The 15,821-nt window shown below is 35.3% G+C and overlaps 1 long non-coding RNA gene across 1 annotated transcript; it reads right to left on the bottom strand.

Annotated features, from left to right (window-relative positions):
* Positions 1–11,652: 11,652 nt before the first annotated feature.
* On the bottom strand, positions 11,653–12,660 carry LOC118487170. Its single transcript, XR_004880587.1, has 2 exons — positions 12,527–12,660; positions 11,653–11,831 (listed from the first exon to the last, which is right to left on the bottom strand). It is a non-coding gene; the product is annotated as an uncharacterized LOC118487170 (long non-coding RNA).
* Between the last annotated feature and the right edge of the window lie 3,161 nt (positions 12,661–15,821).

Here is a 15,821-nt window from a genome sequence, read left to right as displayed (position 1 = left end):
TGAAGTAAGAACAAACACAAGAACACACAAAGTTCACCGATTAACACCACTGTATTAATACGTATGAAGGTTCCGGTTACAAGCACAATGTTTACAAAACCAAAGATGTAAACTCTCAAGTGTGTGTGTGTGTGATTTCAGCAGAATGCTCTCAAGCTCTCTAACTCTTGTCTGTGTGCTTCTATCTAACACTAACACACTGCATGGGTATTTATACCCATACATAGCAGGTCTGGTCGAAGGACTCGATAGATGGTCCGAAGGATCATCTATCGATGACAGGGAGCTCGAACGATCAGCATGGACATCGAAGGATCATCCTTCGATGTCTAATGGTTGAACTATGGTCGAACCATATCTTTCGAGCACCTCGAAGGATCAGTTGTATCCTTCGAGGCTATCCTTCGATCCAGACAACATCATGTTGTCCAAGTCAAACTAGGAGGATAGTTGACTTGGTCAACTTACAGACTGACTTTGGACATCGTTTACATACAGACCGAATACAGACAAAGTACAGACACAAGTGCACCAACAAACTCCCCCTTGGCTGTAGCTTTGTCTTTATCTTCTATAGTTGCAGACTCGTCTTGAACTTCGACGGTCTTTGGTCTTTGAGTTACCAAAACTCTGATGTCCTTTCAAGTCTTCAATGTCGGAGGATCTTCAAAGTCTTCACGCCTTGAAAGCAGAGAGTGTATCAACAAACTACCCGTATCATGTAGGAAGTGTGTTGACAAACTCCCCCTTAACATAAGCTCCCCCTTGAGTTATGCTCGTGAATGGACTTTATCTTTATGAAGTGAGATCCTTGTGGTGTTGAGGATGGTCAGCGGCTACTCGATCATCTTCATCAGTTGAGTGCCTTCTCGTCGTGTCTTCATTCCAAAGCTTGTCATCGACCATGTTCTCCTAGCCTTTAGAATCTGCACATGCAAGAGATCTAAACGCGTAATGAGAACAACTGCTTGGAACATAGTATAAGCAAATGACACACGAATGACCATGTCACAATCAAACACCGTCCGACAGTTTGAAAGTTTAATAAATTTTTCAATTTTAGTCTTTAACTTTCAAAACATGCAAATTTCGACCGTTTATGAAGATTTAGTCAGTTCGGTTTTCGTTCAGGTTTCAGGTAACGAAGACTCGAGCTCCAACATCGTATGATCGAAAATAAAGTAGAAAGAAAATCTTTTTGGCTTTTATAAAGTTTATATTAAAACACTCCTAAAATCTTTTTGGTATATTTGAAAGTAAAAGACAACAATTTAAAATCCTTTGAGTGTTATCAAACGACATCACCGCTAATGTCGTGCTGATATGCACCAAACGACGAAACTGTTTAAAAGAAGCAATAAAAGTTACGCAGTAAATAAATAAATATATACAGACATTCTTTTTGTGAGTTTCGAGGGTAAGAGAATCATATCAGTGTACGGTCATGCCAAAACACTCTTGTTGTTCAGTTAGTTAATATTAAAATAAGCATCCTATAACAATTATCGGTATTGTTGTCCACTTAAGCTCAACTTATCAGATGTAATCATGTTTAGAGGATACGTTAATGTATGATTTATACTTACCAACCGGTGTTCATCCACATCACGACACATTCCCGTATCAAGGTATGCACGAGAGTTCATCTTACCGGTGAGTATACCGATTATCATCTGTTTGACCGTATAAATTGTGAGATACTCACTTATTTTGATTTGAAAAAAGTCCTTTGTGATATAATCACTTATTGATAAGGAACTTGATTTTCGTATGCATGAGGGCACAGGTGCAAGTCCGTGAACAGGTCAGTACTTCCGTACAGCAGAGAGACGAACTTGACACCCGGATAAATGTGATATTTTATCACTTATTTGATTTGGACATGTGATTGTTTATCACTTATTGAGGTCGAATGCAGTATGTAGTATGTACACGTATGTATAGTATCATGGAAGATCTAGACTTGCGTCCCCGTTATTTTTCGGTAAAAGATACAACCATGATACCCAGATGATAAGCAGCATAAAGACCGAATATCTCAGAACCTCGGCAATCTATCAAACGAAATTTCGGTACTAAGACCATATGCCAATGAATGGTTCCCACCTGATCTTCAGTCGATTAAGATTTATATCACCCTGCACACTTTAAAATGATTGTGAGCCTACCGATACATCTTATATAGAGCTGCTTATCGTTTTTCATTTAAGGTTTAAAGAGGTTTGGATAGACCACTGATGTACTATCATTTTCTCTTTTGCTCTCCAGGAAACTCATTTTTGTTTTTCTATTGTTTTTGTGTTTTTGAAATTTTTCGATGTTTTTGGATTTTCCGATTTTTGGATTTACTCCCCCTAAAATCAATAAACTAAGACAAATTTAAAAACACAAAGGTATTTACAAAAATGATTTTCCGCAAGAATGGTTCAGTTAGTTAATATTAAAATAAGCATCCTATAACAATTATCGGTATTGTTGTCCACTTAAGCTCAACTTATCAGATGTAATCATGTTTAGAGGATACGTTAATGTATGATTTATACTTACCAACCGGTGTTCATCCACATCACGACACATTCCCGTATCAAGGTATGCACGAGAGTTCATCTTACCGGTGAGTATACCGATTATCATCTGTTTGACCGTATAAATTGTGAGATACTCACTTATTTTGATTTGAAAACAAGTCCTTTGTGATATAATCACTTATTGATAAGGAACTTGATTTTCGTATGCATGAGGGCACAGGTGCAAGTCCGTGAACAGGTCAGTACTTCCGTACAGCAGAGAGACGAACTTGACACCCGGATAAATGTGATATTTTATCACTTATTTGATTTGGACATGTGATTGTTTATCACTTATTGAGGTCGAATGCAGTATGTAGTATGTACACGTATGTATAGTATCATGGAAGATCTAGACTTGCGTCCACGTTATTTTTCGGTAAAAGATACAACCATGATACCCAGATGATAAGCAGCATAAAGACCGAATATCTCAGAACCTCGGCAATCTATCAAAATCGGATTAAAACACTCCTAAAATCTTTTTGGTATATTAAAACACTCCTAAAATCCTTTGTGTTTTTTGATGATGCTGGCTGCTATGTGCTGAAACCTGGATTCAAAATTCCACAAGAATGGATTCTCTTATCGGCTCCGAGAGTTAATGACCTTTATATTCTCGACATGAGCCAGGCGATTACAACATCTGCACAAGTCACTTGTTTTGTCTCAAAAGCCACAGAAAAGGAGTCTATATCTTGGCACAGAAGAATGGGACACATTCACTTGAGAAAAATGAACCATTTGGTGAAAAATAATCTTGTGAATGGTGTGCCTGTGAGAAGTTTTCATTTGCAAGATATCTGTGTCTCGTGCCAAAAGGGGAAGCAAACAAAGAAGTCTCACCCTTTGAAGAAAATCAACACTGTCAGCATGCCTCTCGAACGTCTTCATATGGACCTTTTTGGACCTATGAAGCACAAGACAACGTTTGGTGATGCTTATTGTTTAGTAGTTACTGATGACTACTCTAGATTTTCTTGGGTATCTTTTATGGCACACAAGAGTGAAACTCCTGGCATCCTCAAGGATCTTCTTACAATGTTGGAGAATCTCTATACGTTGAAAGTGAAAAGGATCCGAAGCGACAATGGAACTGAATTCAAGAATCAAGTTATGGATGAGTTTTGTACTTCTAAAGGCATTCTTCATGAGTACAGTTCTCGTTATACTCCACAACAAAATGGTGTCGCTGAGAGGAAGAATCGGACTATTATTGAAACTGCAAGAACAATGTTAGTAGAGTCGGAACTCCCTATTCAATTCTGGGGGGAGGCTGTATCGGCTGCTTGCTACACGTTGAACAGAGTTCTTACAGTTAAGAGACATGGCAAGACTTGCTTCGAACTCCTTCAGAAAAGGAAACCGGATCTTTCTTACCTTGAACCGTTTGGTGCTCCTTGTACTATGATTGAGCCGGATGGAAAGTTTGGTGCACGAGCTATCGAGGGTTTCTTCCTTGGATATGCTACTCCGAATTTTCGTGTTTGGAATCTAGCTACCAAAAAGATTGAGCTATGGAGCGAAGTTAGGGTTCAAAGGTACACGAGTCCTGTTAGGGCTCCGGGTGATCCGTGGATGTTCGATTATGATGGGCTATTTGACTCCTTCAATCTGCCAACCTTTGACGAAGAATCAGCAGCGGCTCGAATGTTGTTGGAAAGTGACAACGCTGCTGTCTCACCATTGGTTAGACCTATTGTTGTTGACCTTCAAGCTTCTTCGTCAGTCAACAATATGGTTCAAAATGAGGTTTTTGAAGATGCTGCTGATTATAATGACTCTTCTGAAGATGATGAATATCATGATGCAGCCGAAGGATCTTCAGCTCCAGCTGCTCCTGTTCAAGGTGCCTCTGGTGATACACCTCATACGCAGAATATAGATACTGCTGAAGGGAATGCATCCACCTCTAACCACATTCCTGGTGTGGAGTTGGTTGTTGATCTTAATCTGAATAATTTGGGTATCAATGCTCGTGTGCCAGATAATCCTGAAATGAGGATTCACGATATCCATCCACAGCAGAATATCATAGGAGATGTCCATCGCGGTGTGCAGACGCGTAATCAGCTGAGAAACAACCGGAATGCTAGTTTGTATTCAGCTATAAGAGAATCTGGTCAACAAAATGACTGGTCCTTCGCGTGTTACGTGTCACAAGAAGAACCAAAGTCGTGGAAAGAAGCATTGAAAGATAGTGCCTGGGTTGAAGCCATGCAAGAAGAATTACAGCAATTTCACAAGCTTGGTGTTTGGAAGCTTGTTGAAAAGCCTGAGAATTACAAGAAGATTGGCACTCGATGGGTCTTCAAATGCAAGAAAGACGACCGTGGAGTGGTTATTCGGAATAAAGCTCGTTTAGTCGTTCAAGGTTTTCGTCAGATAGAAGGGATCGACTATAACGAAGTCTATGCACCTGTTGCACGTCTGGAAGCTATTCGGATCTTTCTGGCTTATGCCTCATTCAAAGGATTCAAGGTTTACCAGATGGACGTCAAAAGTGCATTTTTACATGGTGTGGTTGAAGAAGAGGTATATGTCGAACAGCCTCCAGGTTTTGAAGATCCTGTCCATCCCGATCGGGTTTGGTTGCTCAACAAAGCTCTCTATGGTCTTCATCAAGCGCCACGAGCTTGGTATGCAACCTTATCTACATATCTGCTGGAGAACGGTTTTCGACGAGGTCTTATCGATTGTACTCTCTTCATCAAAGAACAAGATGGAGATCTTCTTCTGGTACAGGTATATGTTGATGATATTATTTTTGGTTCTACTAATGATGTTTTGTGTAGGAATTTCGAGCGCATCATGCAGGATAAGTTCGAGATGAGTGCTATGGGGGAAATGAATTTCTTTTTGGGCCTACAAGTGCAACAAACGGAGTCTGGGATATTCATCCATCAGACTAAATATGTTGGAGACATCTTGAGCCGGTTCCAGATGTCCGATGCAACGCCCATTGGTACCCCACTGCCAACTAATCACGGAATAACTCCTGACTTGAAGGGTGAATCTGTTAGCCCTTCATACTATCGCGCGATGATCGGATCCCTTATGTACCTCACAGCATCAAGGCCAGATATAATGTACCCAACGTGCCTACTTGCCAGATATCAAGTTAATCCGAAGGCCTCACATCTTGCAGCTGTCAAAAGGATTTTTCGTTATTTGAAGGCTTACCCCGACACCGGTCTGTGGTATCCTAGGGATAATAACTTTGACTTGGTCGCATTCAGTGATTCTGATTTTGGCGGATGTAAAATCGACGGCAAATCCACAACGGCTGGATGTCAGTTTTTAGGAAATCGCCTAGTCACATGGCAGTGCAAGAAGCAAACGTGTGTCGCTACATCAACATGCGAAGCTGAATACATTGCTGCCTCAAGTTGTTGTTCACAAGTTCTTTGGATCCAACAACAATTGCGGGACTACGGTTTTGAATTCCTAACTACTCCTATATACGTTGATAATTCTGCTGCTTTAGATATCACTAAAAATCCTGTGCAGCATTCAAAGACCAAACACATCGAAATCAAATATCACTTCATACGTGATTGCTTTGAGAAAAGGCTAATCGATGTTGTTAAGGTCCACACCGATGACCAACGTGCCGACTTATTTACCAAAGCTTTTGACAAATCTAGATTTGACTTCTTATTATTGGTAAATGGCATTAAGGTCAAGCAAGAGTAAACCAACATCGGAAAATCATTTTTATAAATACCTTTGTGTTTTTAAATTTGTCTTAGTTTATTGATTTTAGGGGGAGTAAATCCAAAAATCGGAAAATCCAAAAACATCGAAAAATTTCAAAAACACAAAAACAATAGAAAAACAAAAATGAGTTTCCTGGAGAGCAAAAGAGAAAATGATAGTACATCAGTGGTCTATCCAAACCTCTTTAAACCTTAAATGAAAAACGATAAGCAGCTCTATATAAGATGTATCGGTAGGCTCACAATCATTTTAAAGTGTGCAGGGTGATATAAATCTTAATCGACTGAAGATCAGGTGGGAACCATTCATTGGCATATGGTCTTAGTACCGAAATTTCGTTTGATAGATTGCCGAGGTTCTGAGATATTCGGTCTTTATGCTGCTTATCATCTGGGTATCATGGTTGTATCTTTTACCGAAAAATAACGGGGACGCAAGTCTAGATCTTCCATGATACTATACATACGTGTACATACTACATACTGCATTCGACCTCAATAAGTGATAAACAATCACATGTCCAAATCAAATAAGTGATAAAATATCACATTTATCCGGGTGTCAAGTTCGTCTCTCTGCTGTACGGAAGTACTGACCTGTTCACGGACTTGCACCTGTGCCCTCATGCATACGAAAATCAAGTTCCTTATCAATAAGTGATTATATCACAAAGGACTTTTTTCAAATCAAAATAAGTGAGTATCTCACAATTTATACGGTCAAACAGATGATAATCGGTATACTCACCGGTAAGATGAACTCTCGTGCATACCTTGATACGGGAATGTGTCGTGATGTGGATGAACACCGGTTGGTAAGTATAAATCATACATTAACGTATCCTCTAAACATGATTACATCTGATAAGTTGAGCTTAAGTGGACAACAATACCGATAATTGTTATAGGATGCTTATTTTAATATTAACTAACTGAACAACAAGAGTGTTTTGGCATGACCGTACACTGATATGATTCTCTTACCCTCGAAACTCACAAAAAGAATGTCTGTATATATTTATTTATTTACTGCGTAACTTTTATTGCTTCTTTTAAACAGTTTCGTCGTTTGGTGCATATCAGCACGACATTAGCGGTGATGTCGTTTGATAACACTCAAAGGATTTTAAATTGTTGTCTTTTACTTTCAAATATACCAAAAAGATTTTAGGAGTGTTTTAATATAAACTTTATAAAAGCCAAAAAGATTTTCTTTCTACTTTATTTTCGATCATACGATGTTGGAGCTCGAGTCTTCGTTACGTGAAACCTGAACGAAAACCGAACTGACTAAATCTTCATAAACGGTCGAAATTTGCATGTTTTGAAAGTTAAAGACTAAAATTGAAAAATTTATTAAACTTTCAAACTGTCGGACGGTGTTTGATTGTGACATGGTCATTCGTGTGTCATTTGCTTATACTATGTTCCAAGCAGTTGTTCTCATTACGCGTTTAGATCTCTTGCATGTGCAGATTCTAAAGGCTAGGAGAACATGGTCGATGACAAGCTTTGGAATGAAGACACGACGAGAAGGCACTCAACTGATGAAGATGATCGAGTAGCCGCTGACCATCCTCAACACCACAAGGATCTCACTTCATAAAGATAAAGTCCATTCACGAGCATAACTCAAGGGGGAGCTTATGTTAAGGGGGAGTTTGTCAACACACTTCCTACATGATACGGGTAGTTTGTTGATACACTCTCTGCTTTCAAGGCGTGAAGACTTTGAAGATCCTCCGACATTGAAGACTTGAAAGGACATCAGAGTTTTGGTAACTCAAAGACCAAAGACCGTCGAAGTTCAAGACGAGTCTGCAACTATAGAAGATAAAGACAAAGCTACAGCCAAGGGGGAGTTTGTTGGTGCACTTGTGTCTGTACTTTGTCTGTATTCGGTCTGTATGTAAACGATGTCCAAAGTCAGTCTGTAAGTTGACCAAGTCAACTATCCTCCTAGTTTGACTTGGACAACATGATGTTGTCTGGATCGAAGGATAGCCTCGAAGGATACAACTGATCCTTCGAGGTGCTCGAAAGATATGGTTCGACCATAGTTCAACCATTAGACATCGAAGGATGATCCTTCGATGTCCATGCTGATCGTTCGAGCTCCCTGTCATCGATAGATGATCCTTCGGACCATCTATCGAGTCCTTCGACCAGACCTGCTATGTATGGGTATAAATACCCATGCAGTGTGTTAGTGTTAGATAGAAGCACACAGACAAGAGTTAGAGAGCTTGAGAGCATTCTGCTGAAATCACACACACACACACTTGAGAGTTTACATCTTTGGTTTTGTAAACATTGTGCTTGTAACCGGAACCTTCATACGTATTAATACAGTGGTGTTAATCGGTGAACTTTGTGTGTTCTTGTGTTTGTTCTTACTTCATTCCGGTTTGCCTACTAGCTTGGATTCCGCACTCGCTAGTGGGTTAGTATAACAAGGTTTAGGTTTGTTCTCGATCCTCCGAGAAAAGGGACCTACAGAACTTGTTAAACGGAGAAAAATAGATGCGCTGCGACGGACCAGTCAAACGGGAAAAATATACGAAAAATTTGATGAACCCCACACGCATGTTGCGGTGACAAATAACTTGGGAAAGATGATAAGCATGGTGGACCAAAATCTAACCTAACTTATAATAAAATACTACAAATAATGACATATGGCATTCTCTCCTTAACTTCATAAATTTAATTTATAATTATTTAATAAATTTCTTTTAATATTAATATTAATAACTAATATATAGATATCATTTATTTTTATCCCTATCATTATCTAATATTAATAAATAACTTCAATTTTGCAATTTAGACCCTTTGGTTTTTTTTTTACTTTTAACCCAAAGTTTTTCATCTTTAATCCCAACTTTTTTTTTAAATTGCAAAAGATGAAAAACTTTGGGTTAAAAGTAAAAAAAACAAAGGGTCTAAATTGCAAAATTAAAGTTATTTATTAATATTAGATAAAGATAAGGATAAAAATAAATGGTATCTATATATTAGTTATTAATATTAATATTAAAAGAAATTTATTAAATAATTATAAATTAAATTTATGAAGTTAAAGAGAGAATGCCATGTGTCATTATTTGTACTCGTTTATTATAAGTTAGATTAGATGAATATGGGCGTATTACATTTTTAATTTTTAAATGATTTTATACCTCTATATGGGTGTATAACCTACCATTGGATGCCCTATAACGAGCATATAGAGTACATAGAAGGTCTTATACAGGCGTAAAACAACCAAGCACACACTCCTTATACAACCATGTACTATTAAATCAACAGGGGTTGATTGAGTTTTTTTTTTTTTTTTTTTTTTTTTTTCAAATAGAGGGAGTTAGGAAGATTATTTACTAAATTGAACGATTTGAAAAATAATTACCTAAATGGGTAATTTTTTAATCTATTTGTAATTATTTTCCTTTTAGTTATTATTCAATTAACCTATTGTATTATAATTCATTTTAACCTATTGCAGTTTTCTTTTCTTCGCTTTTTTTAAATTACGTATCCTAATTCTTTTAGCAGCTTTCTTTTCCTCACTTTTAAATTGTGTATCGTAATACTTATTTTATCTTTTCTTAATATATAATGATAAAATCATTAAAATTTTAATAAGGAAATAATATATGTGCACCACTTACCATATATATAATACTAATAACCCTGACTTTTTTCCCAAATAGAGGGAGTTTGGAAAAATTATTTAATAAGTTAGGTGATTTGAAAAATAATTACCAAAATAATTAGTTTATTTAGATGACTATTATGGTTTAGTTGAATATAAAAATTACCAAGGTTAACTATTTTGTTATAATTAGACTTGGAAGTTTCAAAATTTAACTATTTTTTATGCTTTTTTTAACTTTATTTAGATGACTATTATGGTTTAGTTAAAAAGAAAAGGTAATGCACGGTACCCCTAATCCCCGATAAAATAAAAAGATACGGGTATTAAAAATAAAATACTTATTACATGTATTTCAAACTTTCTCTTGCTTTGCTTCTTTTACTATTAAACTATTTTTAAATACTTGTTTATAGCATTATGATTTAGTGGCATTGATGATTCTCTTTTACAAATATAGTGTGAGTTTAAATCCTTATAATAGCAAGATAACTGATATTTAGGAGTAAAAGATTGTTACTAAAAAAAGTAGTTGGGAGGAGATTGTGAGAAGGCATTTTGGGTGGCTAATAGTAATTAATTCATAGGACGAAGATGCAAAATTAAGAGTGGAAAGGTGGAATGTATGGTGTAATTTCTTCTTTAACCTCCCATTGTATGTTCTGCACATTTTGCTAGTTTTGGAATAGATTTTTCCCTTAAGATATAAATTATAAAAAATAACAAAAACATTAAAAAATAAAAACAAAAAACTAGTGAAGTCCGATCTATACCAACGAAGAATTAAATATTGGAAAGGGACAAACAAAGCGAATCCTAGGCTGCTCGATGACTTGCTAAGAAGTTTCCTTCCCTTTTTCTACATTGAATAAATTGCTTGAAAACAACATAGCACCAAATTTTGATACTTATTTATGTATCGGGATATATTTTTTAAGCGGGATACTAAAACTAATCTTTTTTTTTTTTGTTTGAACGGCAATAATTAATCAATTACTTTAAGGTTTCTGAACCATAACCATAAACATATTATCTTATTTTTTCTTATTATCCATGCATTTTTAAATATATCATATTTTCTAATTGAAAAAAAAAATCTATTTAATCTATTTATGATATTACTAGTGGGGAACTCGCGCGTTGCGGTGGTGTGACAATACGGGACGAGAACATAACTCAAACCTTAAAATGACACCTGTACTTTGTGGCGAAGTAAGTTTTTAACGGCTTTGAAGGACACCTAAATGATATGATACTACGTTCTATATACATTCTGGCACAACAAAATTTTGGATCTTTAGTTTAAATTAAACGTAAGAGGTGGAAATTGTTGTAAAAAACAAAAAGGCGCAGTCTCCTTTAATTTAAAACCTTTGTCTAGAAGTGGTGGTCCGTTTAAAAAACAAAAATTGTGTTAGCCGGTCGTGTCGTATAACAGGTTTATGAACTCGTCCGTGTTTGAAAAATAAAATGACACGATTAGTTAATCATGTCGTGTTCATGTGTAACACTATATGATGATTAGAATCACTTAGTTGTCTTGAAAGAGTGATATCTATCCTTTGCTTTAGATTTTCGGGTTGAAAGGACTTCGCTTAAATTAGGAAACAAATTAGATTTTGTAGAAATTGTTCCAGTTAGAAACAAGATCGCATCAATGTATGATCTGCAATAATCATTGAATTTAGGTGAATTTATCCACCACATGATATACCAAAACATCATCTTGTATATATGTTCTGAAAAACACCTTCGAAAACTATAAGAAACCTCACATTTGCCATGATGATTTTCTACTTATGTCACAAAAGATATGGATGTAACGGAAATCTTCCAATCACAAACAAACGATGGCAAGTCTTTAGTATGATGGTTCTGTCATTACTGAGCCTGCAACATCAAGTCACCAGAGGATATAGTCATGGTTAGTTTGTTCATACATCAACATGTCAAATTAAAATATTAAAATATCTTTCTAAAACTAAAGTTTTAGTCCTCATATAAACTAAATAGTAATTGGCATTCAAGTGATTCATTTTCACAAGATGGGATATATAACTAAATAGTAATTCAGTAATTTGTTCATATAAGTTTTCAAGAAAAAATAGTTTGGAACTTGATTTACCAAATAAAAACAGGAAGGATTCGACAACAAATCATATGTGATAAAAACTAAAAACATATCTCAATTATAAACCACCTAGTTATTACTATAATCTGCAGACATTAAGCAAAAATGAGTTTTATGCCGTAACTTAAAAATACCAAACTTATAAAATAAAAAGAGAAATAGACATTAAATTATGTAGTATAAAATTAGTTATCATACACCATTTCTACTTTTGGTTTTAAAGTTTTTCAACATTTCCCATAAAGAGATTAGTTACATTAGAAATGCATGCCACAGTTTATTTCAAAAGATATCAAGAAAAGACCTGCTCATAATGGATATGAAATGCATACTTTACAGGTAAATCAACATCCAAGGCAATAACCAGAGAACAAAACAATTAAGGAATAGATATGAAAAGAAGCCGTAAATTCAAATTAATTCCTTTATTGAAAAACCAATAATCATATCAGACCTTGCTTGACTTAGGAAGCAACTCATAAACTTTATGTGTAGATAGAAATACATAAATCCGGTGAGCGGATGCCTCCAGGTCAATGTCTTTTTGTTATATTTGGTGATGGCTCATGTAATGTACCAGTGGAAACCCTTACCTACAAAAAATTATCAACAATAAGTGGAAAGAAATCATAGTTAACAGAAAATGTAGAAATTGTCAAACTACATTAGCTTATTATATATAGAACAATATAATAATAAGTGTCATGCCACTCGCGCTGAAATATCTTGTTGTTAACATCCATGCTTGAACCAGAAGTCATATGTGGACTCAAGACTGCAAGATTATAGTCTGGCTTCGTGTTTAAGAGTACGACGTCAAAATCAAGATTGTTAAGCTCGAGATATTTCAAGTGATCTAACAAGATCCTCCTTCTCTGTAGAGTATTTATCAAGCAATCAGATATTCTATACTATATTGTCACCGTTGTTTGTAACCAACTTATGGGACAATTACAGCCGTATAAAGTCCCCATCTTTTAATCTCAGTCGTTGGTGTCGGTTTGACACTCTCTCTCCCATGATTATTCAGTTAGCGGCAGTTTCCTAAGATAAGCCAATAAAAATACAAAATTAGAAACTGAAAAAAACAAAATACAGTTTAAGTTCCTTTTATTTCACCAAGCTAGTGGAGTAGTGGAGGATGTAACTACCCAGTATGATGATTATATAATACTTACCCCAAGCTTCTGTATTCCTTGCTTACATATCATTTCCATTCAGACAGCAAAGATTTGCAGCCATGGATGACTACACCCTAATGGATAACTACTACCTATTCGAAGCAGCCAACTATGCAATGAAGGTAATACTAAACCAAATACAATGTTGTACATATGTTAACTACAGATTTTTTAGTTTCCTATATAACTAGGGTAGAGTGATGTTCTTATTAGAATTATTATCTGATAAACACGAAGTTGTATGGAGCAAGAATAGAAGACTGAAAAGGTACATACCAATTATCTTCTTGCTTTGTGTTGATTTACAGACCACGTCTTTAATCAGTATTTTAATTCTTGTAGTCATCAATTATGATTGAACAACAACAAACTGATGGAACAAATGACCTACAAGTGAAGGTAAGTTTGGTTTTGTTTTGTTTCGTAAACATAAATTATGCATTGTTAAGTCTGATACATGCTGACAGTGTTGAGATAATTGTCCACAGTCAATTCAATCCAAATCCACAGTCAATTCTAATAAGATTGAATCTACAATTAACAAATAACAGTAATTCTCTAATCAATTTCTTGATTCGTGTAGGCACCAGTTATAAAGGTAAACTTTTTAAGTTATTGTTTACAGTTTATACTTCCTATAATAAACATATTAAACACTTAAATTCTTAGGTCACTAATTCAAATTTCAAGCCAGATTAGTGAACCACTAATAGTTTCACCAAAAAAACAGATCCTACGCTTTGGGCTACATGTAATTTCTATTCTTCCTACTTTGGTCTACATGTAATTTCAATTCTTTTATGTCATCATACTTTTCAGTTTTTAGGTTTGTTTGGCATCATATTATTGGCCTTAAGGGTCAAAACTAGAAAGTAACACAAACAATTGCTTTTATGCGTTTGGACTCGCGTATTGTACCGAATATTGGGGCTGAACCAAGCTTTTAGTTCGAGGGCTTTAGGTAGTTGGGTTGATTATCGTGAGATGACGAGATTGTTCTATGGTAACCCGTAGGATGCAGGATGGCTTCCAATTGGACGCTTAACAGTTGTACGAATGCGCTGAATGAAGCATACGTTATAGTTAAGGCTAAGGTGAGTTCTAAGCCCCCTTTTTACAGGTTTTGCAGTGATCGGTGCATTTTAGATACATTGTTCTATATATTAACTATAATAAAAATGCATCGATATTGTTACAAAAGATAGTACTTTGATAAATTTATATATTTTAGAGAATACTGAGAAAAAAAAAACGTACTAAAACAATACAATTATATTAAATATGGGATATTAAGATTCTCTAAAACTATAGTTGACATCACATGGAAACAAGTTATAATTATTATTAAGATTCTTTAAAACTATAGTTAACGTCACATTGTAAACAAGTTATAGTTATTATAAATTATTATATTAAACTATGACTATTTGAATTAAAGCTACTGAATCAATTAAATTGCATGGTCACATAATCATATTTTATTTTGTAGGCAATTTAAACGGGTACAAGTTAGTGGCATTTGAAAATTGAGATTTTGGAATTCATGTGGTTGAACTAAAGAGTTGAATGTGCCGATCAACATGTGGCTGGATTATTAATAAAACAAATAAAAGGACGGTCGCAAGTCACGCAAGAGGGGTTTTGAAACAATTTTGAGTGATATAGACATATATGTGATGCACACTACTAAATACGGTAATTAAACTATAAAAGATCTAATGATAAAGACGTGTTGTTTAATTACCTCTCAAATTAATCGACTTTCTAGCACCATGTCTATGTGGTGTTGAAATAACTGATTAAATTAAGTAATGTAAAACCGAGAACCTAAAACCTGAAGGAGGTTGTGTACACTAACCATATATTCCTTATTTCTGGTGGAGACGACCTTACTTCCCCAAACTATTATAGGTATTTAAGCTATAAAATACTTGTTTTTTATTAGCCTCAAAATTTGACCGATGTCAAAGGGTCAGTAAAAAATATGAGTAAACCTCAAACCCAACTATCTTATTAGATATGGTAAGTCGAGTGTCGAACCACAAGGAGTACAGTGGAAAGTGTTGTGTAATTGTTCCTTTACTAATTAACAAAATTACTGAAAAAGAAAATCGGTTGTTTGATAGTTGTTTTGAAAACAAAATTAACTACGAGTTGTAAACAATTGGAGAAAAGGTGATTCCTCCAGGTTTTGGATTCAAAGTGAATTCAAGTGATTAGTATAAATTGAGGAATCACATAGACATGATTAAGATAATTAATTAGTTGATTGTGATAAACGAGGATTAAGTACTTTGATTGCAAAACAACAAAAGGTTATCACACGGATCTCAATTGAAGATTACTAAGCGCAATCCCTATCTAATATATCCCAATTACTAGAACTCTTGGAAATTTAAAGAATCAGAACTAGGTTTTAGATAAAATAACCCATTTGCAATCAAACCAACAATTCATTAAGCAAAAAGTATCGAATGCGTAGATTGCGAATCTCAATTACAAAGAAAAATTGAAAACAATCATCCGGAATGCATGATTACCCTTAGTGTAAGTTAGCATCAACGCCCC

This window comes from Helianthus annuus, chromosome 15, assembly GCF_002127325.2.
Source record: "Helianthus annuus cultivar XRQ/B chromosome 15, HanXRQr2.0-SUNRISE, whole genome shotgun sequence".
Classification (NCBI taxonomy): domain Eukaryota; kingdom Viridiplantae; phylum Streptophyta; class Magnoliopsida; order Asterales; family Asteraceae; genus Helianthus; species Helianthus annuus.
Note: the sequence above shows the minus strand (reverse complement) of the source record. Positions and strands in the feature narration are given on the sequence as shown.